Source organism: Saccopteryx bilineata, chromosome 2, assembly GCF_036850765.1.
Source record: "Saccopteryx bilineata isolate mSacBil1 chromosome 2, mSacBil1_pri_phased_curated, whole genome shotgun sequence".
Taxonomy (NCBI): domain Eukaryota; kingdom Metazoa; phylum Chordata; class Mammalia; order Chiroptera; family Emballonuridae; genus Saccopteryx; species Saccopteryx bilineata.
In genome coordinates, this window is record NC_089491.1 from 71,557,652 (window position 1) to 71,582,584 (window position 24,933).

Here is a 24,933-nt window from a genome sequence, read left to right on the forward strand (position 1 = left end):
CTCCTTGAGGATGGGAAAGTACCAGTACTCCCTGGAGAAAGCCCTAGGGATCAACACAGAGGATAACAAGGACCTGGAGCTGGACATTATCCCAGCAAGCCTTTCAGATCGTGAGGTCAAGCTGCGGAACGCCAACCACGCAATCAAAGAAGAGAAGGGGAAGTGTGCCCGGAAGAAAGAATTCATCATGGATAAACTGCTCCAGACAAAGAAGGCTTATGTGAGGGACTTACATGAGTGCTTAGAGACCAACCTGTGGGAAATGACCAACAGTGAGGAGGAGTCCCCCCCCCCCCACATCCTTAATAAAGAGCATATCATCTCTGGCAACATTCAGGAGATCTACGATTTTCACAACAAGTAGGTTGGTGGAGGGTTTCAGCGGAGCACACATAGGATCCTATGTACCCAGCAACAGGGCTTCCCAACAGGTGCTCAGAGCTGCTTGGAAAATCTTGCCTAATTAATTGTTATCTGGTTAATTTTCTAAGCCAGTGGCTGTCAGACTTCTTTCTCACTCACCCACGTTTCTCCACATTAGTCCACAATTCCTAGTGGAGAGCAAAGTCCAGAATTCCTAGTGGAAAGTGAAGTCCAGAATTCCTAGTAGAGAGTAAAGTCTTCAGCAATGTTCTCCTGGAGACCTGACTGGCAACATCTTTGTACCAAATCAGAGTGATAACCAGGCTTTGAGGAAATAAAAGTAGCTTTTCCTCATTAAAATTGTGGAGAATCCTGATATTAAAAAAATAATAATAATACATCATGATCAAGTAGGATTCATCCCAGAATCTCAAGGATGGTTCAACATATGTAAAACGGTTAGCATAATACACTATATCAACAAAATAAAGAACACAAACCACATGATCTTTTCAATAGATGCAGAAAAGGCATTCAGTAAAGTACCACACCATTTTATGATTAAGACTCTCAACAAAATGGGTATAGAAGGAAAATATCTCAACATGATAAAGGCCATATATGATAAACCATCAGCTAACATCATATTAAATGGCACAAACCTGAAGGCTTTCCCCCTTAAATCAGGAACAAGACAGGGTTGTCCACTCTCTCCACTCTTATTTAATGTGGTGCTAGAGGTTCTAGCCAGAGCAATCAGACAAGACAAAGAAATAAAAGGCATCCATATCAGAAAAGAAGAAGTAAAGGTATCACTTTTTGCAGATGATATGATCCTATACATCGAAAACCCCAAAGAATCTACAAAAAGAATACTAGAAACAATAATCCAATACAGTAAGGTTGCAGGATACAAAATTAACATACAAAAGTCCATAGCCTTTCTATATGCCAACAATGAAACAACTGAGAACGAACTCAAAAAAATAATCCCCTTCACGATTGCAACAAAAAAATAAAATACCTAGGAATAAACATAACAAAGAATATAAAGGACCTATATAATGAAAATTACAAAGCATTGTTGAGGGAAATCGAAAATGATACAATGAGATGGAAGAATATTCTTTGTTCTGGATAGGAAGAGTAAATATAATCAAAATGGCCATATTACCCAAAGCAATGTACAAATTTAATGCAATTCCCATCAAAATTCCAATGACATTTTTTAAAGAAATGGAACAAAAATCATCAGATTTATATGGAACTTTAAAAAAAACCCAAATAGCCAAAGCAATCCTAAAGAAAAAGAATGAAGCTGGGGGAATTAAAATACCTGACTTCAAACTATATTATAGAGCCACGACAATCAAAACAGCATGGTATTGGCAGAAAAATAGACAACCAGACCAAAAGAACAGAATAGAAAGTCCAGAAATAAAACCACATATATATGGTCAAATAATTTTTGATAAAGGGGCCAACAACACACAATGGAGAAAAGAAAGCCTCTTCAACAAATGGTGCTGGGAAAACTGGAAAGCTACATGCAAAAGAATGAAACTCAGCTACAGTTTGTCCCCTTGTACTAAAATCAATTCAAAATGGATCAAAGACCTAAATATAAGACCTGAAACAATAAAGTACATAGAAGAAGACATAGGTTCTAAACTCATGGACCTTGGTTTTAAAGAGCATTTTATGAATTTGACTCCAAAGGCAAGAGAAGTAAAGGCAAAAATAAATGAATGGACTGCATCAGACTAAGAAGTTTTTGCTCAGCAAGAGAAACTGACAACAAAATAAACAGACAGCCAACTAAATGGGAAATGATATTTTCAAACAACAGCTCAGATAAGGGCCTAATATCCAAAATATACAAAGAATTCATAAAACTCAACAACAAATAAACAAACAATCCAATAAAAAAATGGGAAGAGGACATGAACAGATGCTTCTTCCAGGAAGAAATACAAATGGCCAACAGATATATGAAAAGATGCTCATCTTCATTAGTTATTAGAGAAATGCAAATCAAAACTGCAATGAGATACCACCTCACACCTGTTAGATTAGCTATTATTAACAAGACAGGTAATAGCAAATGTTGGAGAGGCTGTGGAGAATAAGGAACCCTCATTCACTGTTGGTGGGAATGTAAAGTAGTACAACCATTATGGAAGAAAGTATGGTGGTTCCTCAAAAAACTGAAAATAGAACTACCTTATGACCCAGCAATCCCTCTACTGGGTATATACCCAAAAAACTCAGACATTGATACGTAAAGACACATGCAGCCCCATGTTCATTGCAGCATTGCTCACAGTGGCCAAGACATGGAAACAACCAAAAAGCCCATCAATAGATGACTGGATAAAGAAGATGTGGCACATATACACTATGGAATACTACTCAGCCATAAGAAATGATGACATCGGCTCATTTACAACAAAATGGTGGGGTCTTGATAACATTATACGGAGTGAAATAAGTAAATCAGAAAAAACCAAGTATTGCATTATTTCATACATAGGTGGGACATAAAAACGAGACTAAGAGACATTCACAAGAGTGTGATAGTTTCAGGGGGGGGGAGAGGGGAGGGGCGGGGGAAGGGCCCAAAGAAAACTAGATAGTAAGTGATGGAGGACAATCTGACTTTGGGTGATGGGTATGCAACATAATTGATTGACAAGTTAATCTGGATATGTTTTCTTTGAACATATGTACCCTGATTTATTGATGTCACCCCAGTAAAATTAATAATAAATAAATAAAATTTTAAAAAAAGACAAAAAATCTAACACAGTGCATACACTATAGAGTATCAGTTATTTACCATTGTGATCACATGGCTGACTGGGAGCTGGGGCTGCTCATGGCCCAGCATCATGAGAGAGTATCATCTTGCATAGCATTATCCCAGAAAAAAGTAAAAATTCAAAACTGGAATATGTATAGTTTCCACTGAATGCATATTGTTTTTTGCACCATCATAAATCTAGAAATTTTAAGTTTAATCGTTAAAAGTTGGAGACTATCTATGTTCCAAATATCTGCAAAATTGCTAATCAAATTATTTAAGCAGGTCTACTTCCTACTGTGTATTTAATGACTACTCAATAATAATTAAGAATATAGAAAAAATATTAGCAGAGCAAACTGTATACAGTAAATAGTGGGATTTTGATATTTTAAAGATATTTCTGATTATTTGCTCTTGTGTTTTTCCATTTAGGTTCTTTTCCTTAGCAAATAACATGAAAAATGTTACTGACAACACATAAAATATTTATAAGAAAACATTATACTGTGAGAATAAAATTAATATTTCCATCCTTGTCTTTATAATCATATGTTTAAGTACCTTGAAAGACTGAGGTGGGTTTTCTTGTTAGGAGTTGTGAAAGTGAATGTCAGACAATTGTTTTCAAGTTTATTCAGTAAGGGCAGCTTCTTATATTTTTACAAGTTTCCTATTTAAAAACCTCCTTTTCTTTTGCTTATTAACTTGTGCTTGTAAATTAGCATGACTGATTTTATTCATTTCAAAATGGTAGAGCAAACTCTAATGTTATCATCTGGAATATTGAAGACTGCTCCCAAATTACTGTATTTTAACTTCAAGTTGAAATGAATAGTGCCGAAGTAGTTCAACCACAAAGAAAGAACAGGAAATAGGAAAATATAATCCTAAAATTTTATCCTGACATGATTTTACCAGTACCTGTTAGCCTAAACAACAAAGTTCTTAAGGCCTGGGACCTTATTATCCTTGTATCTTCAGTACAGGTTTTCTCAAGCCTGACACTATTGATACTTCATACTAAATTATTTTTTGTTTGAGAAATGTGTCCATTATACAATGTTCACCAGCATAACTGGCCTCCGCATATATATGAATTTTTCCAATCCAATGAATATAAAGCATGCTGGAGGATGGCACCTCATTCATGCCGCATACTGCCTCCAAGCTGGTGCTTTAGCTTTCCCTTCAGTAGCCCATTCCAGCACTCTATCAGGTCAGCAGCATCTGGGTGGCACATTATATATTACATCCACCGAATCTTATGCTCAGAAGCTGTCTGAGGACTATATGCCTGTGGACCAAGCATCCTATAAACACCAGGAAGTGGTGCTGGCCGAGGCTGCGTAGCAAACAGAACTAAACAAAACCACCTGCCACTCCAACTAGGTGTCTAGTCTTATGAAAAAAAAACAACAACAACATAGCCTTACATGATAGAAGAACCCACTATAGTTAACTTGGCACCAAGTGGTCATTTGGTCTACTTGAGGAATAATGCCATATTATTCCTCATATGGGAAGTAAGCACTCGTCTTTGTTGTATGCATTTTGTAGATTGAGAGGTAGTGACAGCAGTAGTTGGACTAGCCTAGGTAAGTAGGAATTTATGCTCTTGGGACCATGCATAGTTTTTATCTTTGTCATCATAACCGTCTTCCATATACCCATCATGGTAGTGCTATCATAGTTACTGTTAGTTCAACTGCATCAACTAAATCAAATGGTTGTGCATTTCTTCCATTTGGAAATTTAGTACCTTTTCTCTAGTGCATTCACTCTTTATGCTCATTATCGTATATATATATGTCCATCCATGTTTCTTTTAGCCCTAACCCCTCTGCTGCCAATCTTTCAATCTTCTTTTCTACCAAGTTCCTAACCAGCTGACCTTGTCATTTGTCATTGCCCACTGTATACATCATGACCACAGGTCAATTCTCCTTCCACACCAAATAAATATGCAAGTGCTCATATATCATGCCCAACTTTTAAGCCTAAACTTGCAGAGGTTATAAAAAAAAAGCCACCCATTCTTAGCTAGTTTTCACATAATAAGTTATCCCATATATAAAACAAGCTTCAGGATTTTACCTTTTTTTAGAGCTCATTGTACATGATTACCCCAAATGGTTATAAGAATGAGTTGAAGAAGAAAAATTAGTATGAATGAAGTGAGGGTAATAGGAGTCTGGGTTACTTTCACATGCAGCTTGCTTATGTCCTATGACCCTGTCCTGATCACTCCCAGATATATTCTTTTTATCTTAAAAATGATTTCTTCCTAGCAGTCTGAGCTTATGATTTGGTGAATCTGACAGTACCAAGCTCATGATAAACAGTTAGAAATTGTCCAGCCTTCTCTCTACCGGTGCTCAATAGTACTCCAGGAACTATATTATAAGTGGCTTCTAATTATTTATTGAAAATGGCATACTCTTGCTCCAGAACTCCATGACCCACTGGGGATTGCCATAAACTCCATACTACATCTTTTTCCAATATCCAAGCACAACTTTATAGGCTTTTAGTGAATTAATTGGCTCACCCTGCAGTGCTCACACTGCAGTCTGGAATGGTTGCACATCTGTACAGTCCTCAAAGCTGGCAGTCTAATACTATTGTATACCTTAACTATAAACAACTCTGATTTGTCAATTATACCTCAATAAGGTAAGAAAAAATAAGATAGATGTAAACAAAGTAAAAAGGTGGCGGTCTTGCTTGTCTCTCAGAATATGGCTGGCACAGTATTCATACATGTGACATGTGTTTTCCCCAGGACCTGAGGGAGACCTAGTAGATGATAAGTTTTTTTCTTTGTAGGAGGGTATGCAAGATGCAGCAATTTATCATTCACTTTGGAAGGGGTGTCCTGGCATGTCCCTAATCAGAGGAGACTTAAAAACGTTACTATACTGAAAAGCCCTTGAATCATTTTAGGAATTGTCTTCTAGCCTCTAAAATGTATATATCCTACCATGACCTTCAAGGTAGGAGATTTTTTTTTGCTTACCCTCCTGATTAACATGTCATCAATGCAATGGACCCATGTAATATTCTGCAGGATGCAGAGACTTCTGTTTTTATATTATGACAGAACGTGGTAGAGTTGACATAGGTCTGGGAAAAAACTGTAATTGGTGCTTTTGTTTAGTCCAAGGAACTGAGGACTGTTTCTGGTGTCTTAACTGAATAGCAACAAGGATGTTTAGTAAATTAGCATACCATCTGAGTTCTGTTGTTGTGCTTTACCAAAGACACCATATCTGCCACAGCAGCTGCCATTGGAGATACTGCTTGGTAAGTCCACTCTGGTCTATAGACACTTTCTGGCATTCAGGAACCATATGGTGTCTTCAGGGGCCATACTGGTAAAGTAAATGAAGACATGCTGGAGACCACTATTTCAGCATCTTTAGATCCTTCAGTGTAGTACTTATCCCTGTTATTGCCTCTTGTATGTGATACATATTTTTTGTTTGTTTTATTGTCTTAGCTGAAGGAGCAGAAATACAGTGTGTCCGTAAAGTCATGGTGCACATTTGACCAGTCACAGGAAAGAAACAAAAGATGATAGAAATGTGAAATCTGCACCAAATAAAAGGAAAATTCTCCCAGTTTCAAACCTATTCAGTGTAGTTCAATTGGGCTCCATTTGTTGCCCTACACACATCCAAACAATAGTGAAGTTCTTGCCACACACGGGTAAGGATGTCTGGTGTAACAGAGTGAGTAATGTCTGTGATTCTCTGTTTTAAGTGATTAATGTCATTGATATGTTCAATTTACACATGTTGCTCACATAACCCCAAAAGTAAAAGTCCAAGGGCATCAGATCCAAGGATCGTGGTGGCCATGGCTTGACAGAACCCCTGCCTATCCACCGCTGGGGGAATGTTCTATCCAGAAACTCATGAACAATGGTGGCGCAGTGTGGAGGAGCTTCGTCCTGTTGAAAGATGACACCTTCTGGAAATTGTGACACTGCATACAATTCCAACATGTCAAAATAGGACTTTGCCGTCACAGACTTCTCTGCAAAAAAAAAATGGGCCTATTACCTTATCATACATCAGGCCACACCACACGTTCACTTAACGGGTGTTACATTTGTACTCAACGTAGGCATGAGGATGTTCAGCAGCCCATATTCAGACGTTATGGGGATGAACATGTCCACAGATAAAGGTCGTCTCATCACTAAACACAATCTTCTGCAAATATCTTGCATCATTGTCAATCTCATGAAGCATATCTGTAGCAAACGCGCATCGTGTGGGTCTATCTGCCGGTTTGATAGCATGCAACAGCTGCAATTTGTACCCCGTAAAACAGAGACGTTTCTTTAACACCTTATGAACTGTAGTCTTGCTTAGGTGTGATTGTCAAGCACAATCACAAACAGATTTTTTAGGGCTCCTTAGGTAGCTATCCCGTATAGCCTCTACAGACTCATCACTGACTGATAGCCTACCAGAACGAGGTTTCTCCACCAAACTGCTAGTTTCCTTCAACTGCTTATCCCACCGAGTATGCTATTCCTATGTGGTGGTGATTTGTTATAAACTCGCCGATATTCATGTTGCACTTTGGTCACGGATTCGAATTTAGCAAGCCACAGAACACACTGAAATTTCCTCTGTACCATCCACATCTCGACTGGCATGGCTGTGGATTGCTTCGCTGTACACATGGTGTTACGTCATCATCTGAACATGCCACATGCTGGCACATCATCCTACAGAAACTGGGAGGGTTTCCTTTTACTTGGTGCAGATTTCACATTTCTATCATCTTTTGTTGCTTTCCTGTGACCAGTCAAAAGTGTATTATGACTTTACAGACACACTATAGTTTCAGAAACTTTTTCATGGCCTTCCTCACTATGTTTGCTCTTATTCCCACAGGTAAGAAATACAAATTCAACTGTTATTCCAATAGTCAGATATATTAATGCCAACTACATATTCAGATATCAGGAGAATTTCCACTGAGTGGGTCCAAAAACACAGTGGGTCATTTTAAATTGGACTTTAGTCCGGTATCAATTACCTACACCCACATGACCCCTCTAATCAGGGGAAACATAGGCCACTTCATCAGGTGCTAGTGTCAATTTAGGAACTGCTCAACTCTCCTCAAAATTTCCATGTAGTCTCCTTTTCCCAATGTACAGGAAATGGACAATATAGGTAATGGTTCAAATAAATGGAAATAGGCCTCTAAAGAGGGACTGGAAAAACATGGTAGTGTATCCTTGCCAAGGTTGCAGCACCTTTCACTATGGAAATCCAGTTGCCTCTTCACATCATAGTTACTCTGTCTGAAACAGCTTCACATAACAGTTACTTCCCTGAGTCTTTTAATCCCACCCTTTACCTGTCATGACAATTCAGAGATATAAATACCTGGATAGATTATGCTATGACTTAATTCTGATTATAGGCCTGAAGGCTAGGAGGGAAGGTGGCTCTCCTGAGCTTCTGAGTAGACACCCATTGTCTTGTATAAATCTCTTTGTATTAATTTTTTTAATATTGGAGGAGGACTAGATTTTCATGGGATAAGATGGGCCATTTCTGAAGATTCAGAATGTTAAGAGAAATCTGAGGCATCAAAATCCTCCAGAGCATTCTTCCCAGATGACCCCATCCTGGGTCAGTGTCCAAGGACTTTGCACCTGTCTCAGATCTGTTATGGTTGAACATTAAATGATTTTCAAATTTCAGTACCATGTTTTGCAAATCCTGGACTTAATCTTAACTTTATCTGTTTGCTCAGAGCAAGATAAGAATATTTCTTTGTTGACTACTGAAGAGACTCTCTCTGTTTTAAGTTGCTAGTTAATAGCCCTCAGCTTTTTATTACTAGTCTACATCAAGGTGATAACCATTTAATTTTGTTATTTTTACATGTATATCACTCTCTCCAAAGATACATTTCAAAAGCTTGGATCATGACATTGTACTCACTTCTATTCCCACACCATTGATCCTCATCAGTGACAATAAGTTTGCCAATTGAACTGCCACCATATTGCATGGGCTTTCCACACATTACTTACTTCTAGATATAGAAGGCTATTACCAGCCAGATGGTGATAGAGCATGGTCTAGCAAAACTTCAAGGGGGCACAATCCTTCTGAGTACTCTTGATACCAACTGTCACAGGTTGATTTTTCTGAGAAGCAGATTTTAAAATCAAGTTAGGAGTGCAAAAAGATTTTGGAGAAGTAGCAGCTGTGAAAGAAAAGGGTAGGAAGCAGGATTAGGTAGAGTGAGCTGTTATACCATGACACACATTTGACAAATCTTCATGAGCATAATAGTGTACTCCAGAGAAAGCATTGTTCATCTGAGAGGTCCTGCCTTAGTTAAACATGGCGAGACCCTTGTGTGTGCAGCATCTATCATCTTACTAAGTTCTTGGCTTCCCAAGTTTGTAGACTCTCTAAACTCATTGTTGTTAATTTTGTGAGTGAGATAGAAATAAAAATGAACCATTTTGTGTAATAAAATTGGGAAATTTTTTGATTTATTTTCTTGTGAATAGCAAGGGAGGGGAGAAAAAGAAAAACAAGGAAGGGGCATGGGTTGTGACAGTAAAAAATGTGCAAAGCTCTAAGCTTATGGAGAAAAAGCCAAGGGTCTTGGCCAGTTGGCTCAGCAGTAGAGCGTTGGCCTGAGGTTTGGATGTCCCAGGTGCCATTTCCAGTCAGGGCACACAGGAGAAGTGACCATTTGCTTCTCTATCCCTCTCCTTTCTCTCTCTCTTAGTTCCCCTTCTATAGCCATGGCTCAAAAGGTTCGAGTGAGTTGGTGCTGAGGATGACTTCATGGCCTCACCTCAGGTGGTAAAATGGCTCTGTTGTGGAGCAATGGAGCAGTGCCCCCAGATGAGCTGAACATCGCCTTGTAGGAGGCTTGCTAGGTGGATCCCAGTCAGGGCGCAAGCGAGAATCTAGCTGTCTGCCTCCCTGCCTCTCACTTAATAAAAAAAAAGAAAAAAGCCAAGAATAGCTCATTCAATTTTTGATATTTTAACTGTTACAATAAGGTTTTTTAGCCTTTTGAAAACCTTAATAAAGTTTACCAGTACTTTATTTTGGTTGAAATCGAGTAAAATATTTTTAGTTGCACATCTTGGATAATACAATGTAGAGCAAGAGAACCACAAATGGACGATGAGACGATCCGTTCCACAATCTTAACCCCTTTCTAAAATATACCCATCTCTTAACAGATTCAAGATCCAAAATTTAAATCAGAGCTCTTTGGAATGCACACCATTTAGATTCATATCAAATGAAGTTCCCTTTATTTTAAGTTCCCTTTATTACTTTTTCAGTTCCTAGAAGTAAAATATTAGGATCATTTTTTTAAAGGTTCATTTTATTTCTTCATTCTGTTTATTAAATCAATGAATAAGCTATGAAGATTTTTAAATTATTTTAATTATATTTAAAATTTAATTTAAAACATGTATTTATATATTATATGTTTACATATTCATTTTTTATAACAGAGACAGAGAGAGGGACAAATAGGGACATACAGACAGGAAAGAAGAGATATGAGAAGCATTAATTTTTCATTGTGACACCTTAGTTGTTCATTGATTGCTTTCACATATATGCCTTAACCTGGGGGGAGGGCTACGGCAGACTAAGTGACCCTTTGCTCAAGCCAGTGACCTTGGGTTCAAGCTGGTGAGCCTGTGCTCAAATCAGATGAGCCCGTGCTCAAGCCGGCGACCTCTGAATTTCGAACTGGGTCCTCCGCATCCCACTCTATCCACCGTGCCACCACTTGGTCAGACCATATTCGTTATTTTTATATTTAAAGGATTCTAACATATTTATTCTTTTACTCTATTTCTACTCATCATCACTGATATCTGGGCCTGCTGTGCATAAATTTCAATTTTTCTGATTCTAGCCTCCTTCATTTCCTATTTAAATTCTTGAATTTCCTGTTTCTAAAACATAACTATTATATTGTTATTTTAATGTTCAAGTGTATTAATAGGTTTCTCATGGCTTATTATTTTTAAAAATATTTTTGGTGGTAGATTTCAGCAATCTTAGTAGGTATTGGGGTACAATGATGAATAAAGGCACAGTCCCTATTCTTGAAAAGTTGTATATTTACAGACATGGCAAAACACAGAGTTAAAGATTTGCATTGAGTGGTATGGAAAGGGAAAATTGTAATGATCACATTAACTCTAAGCTCTTCTACTTAGCTTTCAATGTTGAGGTTACTTGGAATGTTCTACTTACCTATATTTGTTAAGGCACTGCCCAACACAAGTTCACTATTCCTGTTAAGTATTTTAATTTAAACCCCATACACAAAGCTCTTGTTTATCTCTTTATCTTTGTGGATTCTCTCTGCCTACAAATGCTTTCAACAACTCTTGTCAGCTTATTCACATTCTTTTGCTAGCTTTTCAAAGTAAGTACCAAAACCAAGGTTTGTTTCAATCATGCAGTTCTACCAGGCAGTTAAAAGCCACACAGCTTTGCTCCCTTTCTCAAATAACTGACTGCATCTATCTCTTAGAATTTATCTCTATTTATTATTGAATTCAGAATGAGATTAACATCTTTAAAATTAGCTTTTTCTTTTATTCATGAAGGATGTATTCCATCCTCAGCAGCACAATTTAAGAGACCCCTATTCCTACTATTCATGTTGATTATAGACAAATAGAAACTGATGAATGGTTGCCAATCATTGACCAACTACTTTCAGAACTTCTATCATTTGCCTCAGCAAACTTTTACTTGTTGCAGATATAGTGACGAGTTAGGCAAAGGGTTCTTTTCTTCATGAATCTTAAAATAATATAGATATAAAACATAATATAATCTATATTTATAGACTTTGTAATAATGGAAATAATATGTTGCAGAAGAAGGAGGTAATAGAGAGTTCCTAGGGATATGTAGCTTCTTTGGGGTACTCTGAAATTGCCTATTATAGGAGATGACACTTGATATTTATTATGTCCACTTCCCCTCATATGGCAAAAGCTAGTCATATGACTAGTATAGAAAGGACTATTTCAGGAAAGAAAATAGTTAACACAAAAGTCCTAAGAAGCCAATGTAACTAGAGTGTAGTGAACCAGCAGGGTGCGATACAAGATGAAGTTGGAAATAAGGGTTGTTATGTTAATAACTGGTATTGTTCTGTTCGCATATATTTCTTATTGATTCTCATAACAAAATTCTTTTTTTCCCTGATGAAGAATAAAACTATGTTGGTCTTTAGTGTTATGCTGATTGTTTTATAGACATGCCAATTGAAAATTAGGATAAGAATTATTTATTAACTAACATTTTATGAAGGTTATGACTAGTCTTCCCCAAATGAGTATTCCTTAAAATTGCAAGTATCAAAATAAATAAATAAATAAACAAACAAATAAATAAAGCCTTGGCCAGATAGCTCGGTTGGTTAGAGCACCTACTGAAACACAGAGATTGCTGGGTCAATCCCAGGTCAGGGCACATACAGATCTATGTTTCTGTTTCTCTCTCTCCCTCTCCCTTTCTCTTTTGCTAAAATCAATAAAATAAATAAATAGATAAAAACAAACTATTACTATGCTGGTATTTTTTGAGAGAAATCAATTTCTGTATTAAGTTGGAGGTGATAGTGGGATACATTACAATCCTTGACAAATTGTGAAAAGTCAACCCACTGACATAATACAGAGGAAATGCCATGTATCTGTTTGCTGTATTTCTGGACTTGATGTGTTCAGTTGACTTAGAATGGAAAGAATTCCTTTTCTTAGTAATCTTATTTTTTAAGATTTAATTAAATTAATCAATTCCTTGGAGTTCTCTCTTTTCTACTAGAGATAGCCCCTGAGGTAATGTGGAAATTTGCCAGTTATGAGGGTAGTTTAATTAATACAATTATAATAGCTAATATTTATTAAGTATTTAGTATATATCAGGGATTTCTTTGCTCTGTATCTTACATGCATTTCTTTTATATAATTGTCTCAAAACTGTATAAAAGGGGTATTATGATAATATTTATTTGTAAGTTTCATTAACAGAGGCTAAGAAAGTGAAAGTGCTTCATGTCACATAATTAGTAAATGACAGAAACAGGATTTCAATACAGGCATATTGATTCCTGAATTTATACCTAGCCACTATTTCATCAAACCAAACCAACAAGCATATAAAGAACTTAAATGGCAATCTGAATTCTGTGTGTTTTTATTCTCCAATAATCAAATTAGATAATTATAAAGATACGACATCATTTCATGGCATATTTTAACAGCAGATGACCTATTTAAAAAATAGAAGCAAGATACTCAACAGTACTAAATAATAAATTATGTAATTTTTAAATGATATACAACAAATATGAATTGGTGGTTCAAATATAATTTTATAAGTGTACAGCATGGTTAGAAAATTTTAATTTATTTTTTTTAATAATTCCCTTTATGAAGTCAGGGTGCCTTCATCAATCCTCTGATTTTCTTAATTTATTGTAAAAATTAAGTAATCCCTTCCCAATTACCTTAAAATGTGTTAATTTTAGAAATCACCATGTATGTTTTCTAAAATAATTACCAGAAAACTTAATAAAAGGGGTACTTAATGATGAATTTGCTATTGTGTACAAGATTTTCAGCCTCAGAACATTATGTATGCACTTCCCCCATTACACAATTATGTCTTAATTATTCCAGAATGCTTTTCTGACTTGCTTATCTAAAAAAACACACATTAACTTTAACTCTTGGAGGACATTCCAATTACAGAGTAATCAAAAACAAATTAAAATTTAAACATACATTATTTTTAACTTTGTATATCAATCCAATAGATTTGAGATACTTTTTAAATCTTTTTGTTTTGTAACTTTTATTTTTTTCCTTACCCTGATTTTATTTCTAAAGTCGATGTTTTGTGTCTTCTCGTGTCTGTGTTTGTGTGTGATGTTATGTGAATAATCTCACCTTTTTTTTCTTGTCTTCTGGCATTTTTTCTAGCTTCTTTTCCTTTTAGTAGAGATCTGAGCCTCAGGGGTCAGAGGGTAACGTAAAGATATAAATTGTTTCAGAAAGCTGGAGGTGCATATGCTTGCACCAGCAACGTGGCGTTGGCCAACAGGAAAGACATTCGCCATCCTGGGTGTCACTGCTACCTAGATTCTGCAGGCCTAGACAAATAGCGGATTTAAAAAAAAAAATTTAGCCTGACTCATGGTGGCTCAATGGTTAAAGTGTCGACATGCAATGCTGAGGCTGATGGTTTGAAATCTAGGACTTGCCCAAAGCATATACAAGAAGTAACAATGAGTGATGCTTCCTGCTCCTCTCCCCACTTATCTCTCTCTGTCCTCTCTCTTAAATATATATTTTATATATAATATATAGTTTATATAGTTTATATATAATTATATATAATATAGTATAAATATAATATAAATAAATATATAAATATACATATATATTTATATATATTTTAGAGAGAAGCAGGGAGAGAGAGACAGAAACATCAAGTTGTTTCTGTAGGTGCCCTAACTGGGGAATCAAATCGGCAACCTCTGCACTCCCAGACAGCACTCCAACCAACTGAGCTATCTGGCCAGGGCTTAATTTATTATTTTTTTATTGATTAATTTTTTTAAGAGATACAGAGATAGGAAGGAAGAGATAGATGAGAGGCAAGGAAAACATTCATTTGCTGTTCCACTAAGTCATGCTTTCATTGGTTGCTTCCAGTGTGTGGCCTCACGGGGGATTAAACCCACAATGTTGTCACTTCCAGATGACACTCTTAACCAACTGAGCTAACAGCCAGGGCCAATAAGTAAAAATCTATAAAAAAGATTTTAAAGTTATTATTTTTATAATGTTTGTCACTGTTTTAAAATAAAAAAATACCTGTGCCAAACAAAAACCTGTTTATAGCCTATTATTTGTAACTGCAAAGTATAATGGGATTGACTCTACCTATCCTATGAACTTGCTAATAGTGTGACAATGGGTGACTTACTTTTGTGAGCCTCTGATTTGTCTGCATTAAAATAGAAATAACACTGTGTCACATAGTTGTTCTGAGTATTAAAAGATATAATGCAGATAAAAATTCCTGGCATATTACCTGATATATAAAAAGATTCAATTAATTTATAATTCACTTCCCTTTATGTCTTTTCCTCCTCTACTCACATTTTTATTTGGTTGAATGTGTGTTACTTACTTATCTAATCCATGAGTTCTTCCCAATTTTCTCTTCCTCCTCAAATTTCTCCAATCTTTATTAATTTGTTATGATTAGTTTATGATAGATTACTGTCATTAAATACAACCCCAATTTAAAAAATAATGTAGTTTCTCCTTTTGCTTTGTTGACATTTTTATCTCAACATTGTAAATGAATGGGAAAAAATTAGGTGGGTTTCTGATCTGAACTGTAACTACATGTGATCCATAGAAGTTTGCTGAGAAATAGATCTTCTTAACTTATATTTAAAGATAAGAGCTATATAATTTCAATGTTTTATTAATAAAAACTGTTAATTAAACATGTTTGGGTGATCCCTTTCAATGTCTCTCTGCTAAGTCTTGCAGAGAATAAATTTGTGGGCAGACGTTCAACAGTCATAGGAATAGTTCCTGATTTTCCTATTTGCATCTTTGTTATTTACATCTTTGCTGTACATTTATTATTCCCAACATCAACCCTCACTTAGTATTTCCGTCAAATTCTTCCAGACTCGTTACTGCATTTGCTGTTATCATTTTTTTTCTGTTTCCTAGATTATAATCATTGTTCTTTTCCATTTGATTCAATATTTCCATGGACTACAGACATACATGTCCATGTTTGGCATGGCCTGAAGTTCTTCAACATTTTCTTCTGTACTATGTTTTCATATCAGGTACACAGTTTTATGAGCAACTGAAAATATAAAATAATACATATCCCATAGATAACAAAAAAGTTGACAAATTTATTCTATATACTATACTTATTTTTATGAGTGAATATAAAATAGATGCATATATATATATATATATTATAATATTTTTCTGAAGTGAGAAGCAGGGAGGCAGACAGACAGATTCCTGCATATGCCTGACCAGGGTCCACTTGACATGCCCACCAGTGGGTGATGCTCTGATGGTCTGGGCCATTGCTCCATTGCAACTGGAGCCATTCTAGCACCTGAAGGATAGGCCATGGAGTCATCCTCAGCGCAGGGGTCAACTTTGCTCCAATGGAGCCTTGGCTGTGGGAGGGAAAGAGAGAGATGGAGAGAAATCAGAGGGGAAGGGTGGAGAAGCAAATGGACGCTTCTCTTGTGTGCCCTGGCCAGGAATGGAGCCCAGGACTTCCACACACCGGGCCGACACCCCACTGCTGAGCTAGTTCCAAGGCTTATTTATAATATTTTAATGAAAATATATTTTATAGTTTTAATAAATAAATGAACAAATCTATGGTTCTGAAAAACTTTAACTAAAATATTTTGGATAGCTCATCATTCCAAGCCCAAATAATACAGCTCTCATGATTTATTTGTACAAAAAGGCAATGGACTTTTACAACCCTATGTACCTGGAAATATGTGTTCCTCTAAATGTACAGTTATGATTTCCCATCATTCTACCCTAAGAATGGCATAGAGAAATATATGCTTCATTTTTTCTTTTATTTTTACTTGTTCCATTTTTTATTCATAGACATAACCCTTTCATTTTTTAATATCGTTATTGAAAGAATGATTTTACTTCTCATTTTTATAAACATAAGTAAACATAGAAAACATTTTCAAATGAACTTCGGTGTCTCATATTTCAGGTAAGACTATTTTATAAACATCTTCTTTATAAATATATGTTTTCCATAAAGCAATGATCTCTTTTCTGCTGGTAAATTTTAACATTTTAAAACAATCAATATAAGAGATTATTCTTATTCTACAGTTTTATTTTATTGATATCACCTATTGAAATTGATATTAGAACCTGAACTACATAGTAAAAGAAAAGCAAATAAACTATTTACACATATAGACATATATTTATACTTAAGGTAGAAGCATATAAACTCTATTTATAAGTAAATATAAGGACAGTTTAGCATAAGGAAATTTTTTAGTACAATGTATCATATCAGCAGGTCAAGGAACAAAAATATTATGGCCAAATGAGAGATACCCAAAAGACAATATTCAGCATGTGTTTTTAATTTAAAAATGTTACCCAACTGGAGCCTGACCAGGCAGTGGCACAGTTGATATAGCATTGGATTGGTAACAGAGGACCCCGGTTCGAAATTCTGAGATTACTGGCTTGAGTGCAGGCTCATCTGGTTTGAGCAAGGCTCACCAGCTTGAGCTCAAGGTCATTGACTTAGCAAGGGGTCACTCTCTCTGCTGTTGCTCCCGTTCAAGGCATACATGAGAAAGCAACCAATGAACAACTAAGGTGCCGCAACCAAGAATTGATATTTCTCATCTCTCTCCCTTCCTGTCTGTCTGTTTCTATTTGTCCCTCTCTTTGTCTCTCTCTGTCTGTCACATACAAAAAAATGTTAGTTAAATGGAAATAAAAGGGAAAAAAACACAATGAAAGTAAAAGTTGCTAATGTATTTTGTTATCAAACATTAGAAGCAAAGTAAATCAAAAACAAAGCTAAAAATAGCAGATAAAAACAAAACTAGCAGTGGTATGGTGAAATAATCTGTGTACTTTCTTAACATAATATACTATATAGGCTGAAGAAACTATTTTAAGAAATAGCTGAGCACAAGAGATATTTTTATTAATCTTAGAGAAAAACAAAGTTGGTCATTATGATCATTTTATTTTTTAAAATATCTTTTTGAGCCCTGGCCAGTTGGCTCAGTAGTAGAGCATTGGCCTGGTGTGCAGGAGTCCCGGGTTCGATTCCTGGCCAGGGCACACAGGAGAAGCACTTATCTGCTTCTCCACCCCTCCCCCTCTCCTTCCTCTCTTTCTTTCTTTCTCTCTCTCTCTCTCTTCCCCTCCCGCAGCCAAGGCTCCATTGGAGCACAGTTGGCCCAGGTGCTGAGGATGGCTCTGTGGCCTCTGCCTCAGGAACTAGAATGACTCTGGTTGCAACAGAGCGACGCCCCAGATGGGCAGAGCATCACCCCCTGGTGGGTGTGCCAGGTAGATCACGGTCGGGCACATGTGGGAGTCTGTCTGCCTCCCCATTTCCAACTTCAGAAAAATAAATAAATAAAACATCCTTTTGGCTTGACCAGGCAGTGGTGCAGTGGATATAGCACTGGACTGGGATGCGGAGGACCCAGGTTTGAGACCCCAAGGTTGCCAGCTTGAGCACAGGCTCATCTGGTTTGAGCAAAGCTCACCAGCTTGGACTCTGGCAAGGTCGCTGGCTTGAGCAAGGGGTTACTTGGTCTGCTGAAGGCCCACAGTCAAGGCATATATGAGAAAGCAATCAATGAACAACTAAGGTGTCACAACAAAAAACTAATGATTGATACTTTTCATCTTTCTCAGTTTCTGTCTGTCTGTCCCTATCTATCCCTCTCTCTGACTCTATCTCTGTCCCTATAAAACAAAACAAAACAAACAAACAAAAAAAACACCTTTTTTGGAAGTTCTACTATAATTATTTTGGAAAATAAAATTTTAGAAAACCCATTAATTTATAATAAAAAGAGGAAAAGTAAATATTAATTACTAATTCCATAATTTTCTACTTTGGAAACACAAAAGAATTAACTAAAATTCTATTATACTAATGATAAACAGTGTAAATAAAATGGAAAATAAGGAGCTATACATGATAGCAAAAAATATAAAATTCTTAGCAATGAGCTAAAATCAATTTCTTGGGCCTTTATGAGACAAACTATATAAGTTTTCTATGGAATTTAATGGAAAAATGAAAACAAATGTACTTAGTTTGTCAATAAAAAATCATAGAAAGAGAGTAAAAATTCTTAAATTACTTTTATGTATAAGACCGTTCTACCTGAAATTTTAACCTTGCGAAGTCATGGTAAAGTTAACTAAATAATCCTAAACATCATTTGGATAAATTTAGCATAAAAATAGTAGCCCTGTCTTGTTAGTTCAGTTGGTTAGAGTGTCATTTGGAAACGACAAGGTTGGGGGTTCAATCCCAGAGCACACACGGGAATCAACCAGTAGAATGAATGATTGAGTGGAACAACAAATGAATGCTTCATTTTCCTATCCCCTCTCTCTCACTTCCTCTTTCCTGCTTCATCTCTCTGTCTCTCTAAAAGTCAATCAATAAATAAAAACTCTAGTTGGATAGCTCAGTTGGTTTAGCATTGTCCCAGTATAAAGACTGCAGGTTTGAGTCCCAGTCAGGGCACATAGAGGAACAGCTTGATGATCCTGTCCCTCTGTCTCACTCTCCCTGCCTCTCTTTAAAAAAAAATTATACATATACATATATATATATATAAAATAAATTGTGGGAGGAGCTTTTTTGTGATCATTACAAAGTTTATTAAAATACCATTAATTAAATATTATAGTAACAGCACAGAATATATGAATAGGTAAATGCAAGAATGATGAAATGTCAAAAACAATGATAATTAAACATACTTAGTTAATAAATTTTAAATTAGAGTTTTAAATCAGTAGGGTGACCAAATGGATTAATTAAGAAATGGCAGAAGAATTATTGGCTAACAACCAACCAACACACACACACACACACACAGTGGTGGGATTCAGCTGTTTCTCACCAATTCAGCAGAACCAATACCTAATTTTTGTAGAGTTTGGTAAACTGGTTGTTAAAATGACATTTGTAATCAAGCTTCTCTCTAAGGTGAGCGCCTGGTCAGCTGCCCAATGTAGAAATAACAAATTTTCATTCCATCCTTATAAAAAATGTTGATGAATTAATTACTTCAGAAACCTTCAAAAATATAAAATTTATAGAAAATCATAATTTTTTCAGATTTCCTCAGGGAAGACTTTTAGAAAACATTGCAATGAATTTGAAAAAAAGGCTAATGGATTTCTGAACATTTAAAAGCTAGTTGTAGCCAATTTCAAGATAGGAATAAATTATCATTTCTCAATTTTTTGGAGCCTGATTACTGGAATATTGAAAAAGTATTAGTTACATGGAAAGCAGCTGAAGAACAATTGCTTGCATTTAATGACATTTTTAATTACCAAATTGATATTAATGATTATCAAGATTTCATAGAAAACGTTTTATAAAACTTCCAGTGTCCAAAGAGCTAAAAATGTTGTCAGAATAATTGCTCTAAGTTCAGCAGAAGTGGAAATGGGTTTTTCAAAGATGAATATAATGTGTTCAGAGAAGAGGAATCGCCTATTTCTAATATATCAAACAATGGCTATCATTCTAATTGGCTTACCTTTAAAAGAATGGGATCTTACTTCTACAGTGAATAGATGGTTAAGGATAAATCACACAGCTGATGAAGCTTAGAGAAAAGAGAAAAAAACTGTAAGTGAGGAAACCAATCAAGGAGCAATATGGAAATATCTTCACATTTTTATTGCTTTCTTGTCAGGTATTATTTAATATTTTTTCATTAATATTTTAAAACTCTTTCTTATAATATAATCTAGTTTTGTGTACTTCTTTTATTGTATTTATTTAAGTATTAAATGCATGAAATAATTAGCTATGTTTTGGTATATCTTTTGTTATATGTACTTGAAACGGTCATTAGGGTAAAGATCAGATGCTAAAGTATTTGAATCCCACCACTGCATACACCCCTCCTCATGGCATGGTGGGGAGGGCAGAGATGGTATTCAAAGAAGGCATTAATCCATAGATGTTCTCAAGAGTGTGAACTGAGGTGTAGGATTCAGGCCATAATAGAAGAATAAATGAATGGAAAAGCCATGGCTGGGAACTTGTGGTGTGTTCTTATTAGACTAAATAGAGGAAGCTTGGTTAGGAAAAGTTCTATCTGCAAGCCTTCAGTAAAAATGTGATTATAAAGTTCATACATATCCTTCCTCTAGTAAGCATAGATTGATTATACATAGATTATAAATAAATAAATATGAATGGAGATTATACACAAAATGCTTTACTTTCATGTGCAAATCATGAATTGCTTTTATTTTCTGAACTATATTAAAAGGCATTACCATGATATACTTTTAGTCAGGAATTTTTGCCAAACGATTGTGTGGTTAATGACATACATGGCCAGCTAGGTGATTAAAGTTTCATTCTATGGAGACAGAAATCTCAGAATATTTTTTTAAGAGAAAATCTTTTATGTATTTATTTATTCACTCATTTTATAGAGGAGAGAAAGAGTGAGAGAGAGAGGAGAGAGAGAGGAGAGAGAGAGAGAGAGAGAGAGAGAGAGAGAGAGAGAGAGAGAAAGGGGGAGGATCAAGAAGCATCAACTCCCATATGTGCCTTGACCAGGCAAGCCCAGGGTTTTGAACCAGTGACCTCAGCATTCCAGGTCAATGCTTTATCCTGTGACACCACAGGTCAGGCTCAGAATATTTTAAATTAACCATGAGTTATACTTTAATATATAAATGCTTTTAATAAGTTTTCAAAGTTCATATTGATTGACTGTTCCCCTGATAATTTCTTAGGGTAGTTTATTGTGTTGTAATAGAAATCACTAACTTTGGATTAAGATGAATCTGGTTTTAAATTCTTGTATTGACCTTTTCTGATTGTTGGATCTTGGGCTGTTATACTAACTTCTCTCATCTTAAGTTTACCTCATGTACATAATAGAAACACTAATGTCTCAGTCACATTTTTTATGAATATTAGTGGGATGATTCATATATACATCTAATGTGTGGTTGCCACATCAGAGATACTCTATAATTGAATTTTTTATGATTTAATTTATAATCTTTCAGAAAAGGTAGATGGCATTTAGAAATGGAGAACAGGATGGGAATTATAGTATCAAGCACTGAAATTAGGAGTCAAATTAATAAAAAATATGCAATTGACCCTTGAACAACATGGGAATTTGGGATACTAACCATCCACACAGTAAAAAATAAAAATCATGTATAACTTTTGACTCCTGAAAAACTTACTACAAATAGCCTACTGGTGACTGGAAGCCTTACCAATAGCATAAACAGTCAATTAACAGATTTTTTTATGTTATACATATCATGCTGTAGTCTTAAAATAAAGTAAGCCAGAGAAAAAAATCAGAAAAAAATCATAAGAATGAAAAATATATTTGCAGTGTTTATTGAAAATTATCCACATATAAGTGTATCTGTGCAGTTCAAACTGATGTTGTTCAAGGTTTAAGTGTAATTGACATATAAAGATATTTGGAAAGCATTCAAAACATAAAAAACCTTTTACCGGTAATTCTATAACACTGCTATAGTTTAACACAAATTCAGGGTAAGGTCTAAAGGATTTATGACTCTCTAAATATTAGTTGTGGATTACTAAGTAAAATAACTCTATAAAATTGCATTGAAATGTAACCTTGTTATAAACCTTCTCTGTTTTTTGTTATTTCTCTATATAAGTAATATGAGTAATTACAAAAATGTGTTAAGTAAAAGTGTATTTTCATAATTCATCTTTTATTCTACTACTCAGAGATAACCACTGTGAATACATTTTTATACCATATGTACATGCATTTATGTATATGCATATACATGTAGATATAATTCCTTTTAAAAATAGGATCATATATCCACATTATAAATACTTCTGTGCCCTTTTTATTCAACTGCACATCCATTTTCTTAATACCCTTAATAACTTTCCAAATAATATATGCTACAATATTCTGTGCAATATGGTAACTGAACAAAATTGTAGCTGTTCCAAATGCAGTTATATAGAAGCTGCTCTAGAGATCAGAGGCTTCTGGAAGCTGGGTTATAACTTTACTCTATAAAATAGAACATCTTGTTATATTTGGATATTTCACCTTATCCTGAACCCATATATTTATTCCATTTTGAGATTATGACACACTGGTTTGTACAATGCCTTGTGATCTTTGCTTGAAAGTGCTGAATATTATTATAACCATTTATCTTCACATAGTTGAAACCTTTGACTGGAAAAGGCATTGTGTTATTTTCCTGATGCACTAGGGGATGTTGTTACATTTTTGGCTTTAGATATTGCTATTAATTCCCCAACTTTTATGACCATGAACCACTGCCCTCAAATTCTTTTCTTCCCATTTTCATCAATATTGCTATATATAATCTTGCTTTTGTGATGAGAAAACACAGACCAACAGTACATTACAATTGGCAGGCTTATGCAAAATTAAATATTACCTGTTGACTTGAGCAGACTTTTACACTAGCTCTGAATTTATAATAATTTTTCATATGAACCGTGTCCATTTATTTAGGTATTTTAGGGTAACCAGTAAGCAACAATATGAACATCATACATTTTCTTTATTAATAAGTAATAAAACAATGAGATTCTTCATTCTTTTGCATTTGAAGTCACCAGTTTAATTAATAATGCCTATATATATATCTGGATTAAATGGCAATTACTATCTTATAACACAGCAACATATACAAAAAGCCTTCTGAAATTGTAGTAGGCAGACAGGCACAAACAGAGCAAAGATGATAGGCTACATATGGAAGGTTCTGCCCTGGATACCTAGCTAGCAAGGGACGATTGTAGGGTGGGATCTCACCCCCAGAGTGACTTCTCCTCCCCTAGCAAATCACTGAGCATGCAGTTTAGACCCCTTAGCACACTGACGGCCAAGCTATTTAGAACAGCTAACCATTCATATCATTGATCATGAGGTGCAGATTCTCCATTAACCTTTACTACCCTGGTACTTCACTAGTCATGTGGTAGACCCCTTAGAGGAGGACAGGGAGGTTGGAGAAGAGCCCCATATGACTCCCATATAAGTCCTTGCACAACTATTTCCTTAAGCGTTAATCTCTCAGGACAATGAGGTTTTGACCCACATCAAATAATCTTAGAAACAAAGCCTCAGGTCTTTTGACCACAGTGACAGAGTTTTGGTCAAACTAGAGGTAACAGGCCTCAGTGTGCTTCAGCTCCAGGCCTTGAAAAAGAAGCAAGGTTAGGAGGGATGACACCACAGGTGTCATCAGGACCACCTGCGATAACAAATGATCCCCTGACCTGGCATCTGCCAATCATTAGAGACCACAGCCCTAAAAGTACACACCAGGACAGCTGATGAATATTTCATTGAAATCCTCCACTGAGACTTCCCCTTAAATCCCTGCCTCTAGAGAGCAGATAAAACAGCTAAGGAGAGAGGAACCAGAGTGCACACTCTTCCTCTCTCTGGAGAACCCTGGGAACTTTCTCCCTCCTTCCCCCACATGTGTTCTCCCTGCCTTTCTTCTTCTTAAGCTCCAAGGGCCTTTCTTTTGTCTCTGTAACCCATTTCCTGAGCCCACACAGCCCAGCTGACTTACTTTATTCTACCTCTGTGTCTTTCTAAATAAACATTGTCTTGTATTTGAGTCTTGACCCTGAATTCCTTCTTAGCCAGAACTCAAGTATCAAGGTTGCTGAACCAAGGTTCAATTGCCAGTAACATTTGCTGTTTTGCTACTAACAAAACAAAGGTTTTCTTGTTTGTTTGTTTGTTTTCTTTCTTAAGTAAAAAGCAGGGAGGCAAAGACAGACTCCTGTATGCACCCTGAGCTGGATCTGCTGGGCAAGCCCCCTACCAGGTGATGTTCTGCCCCT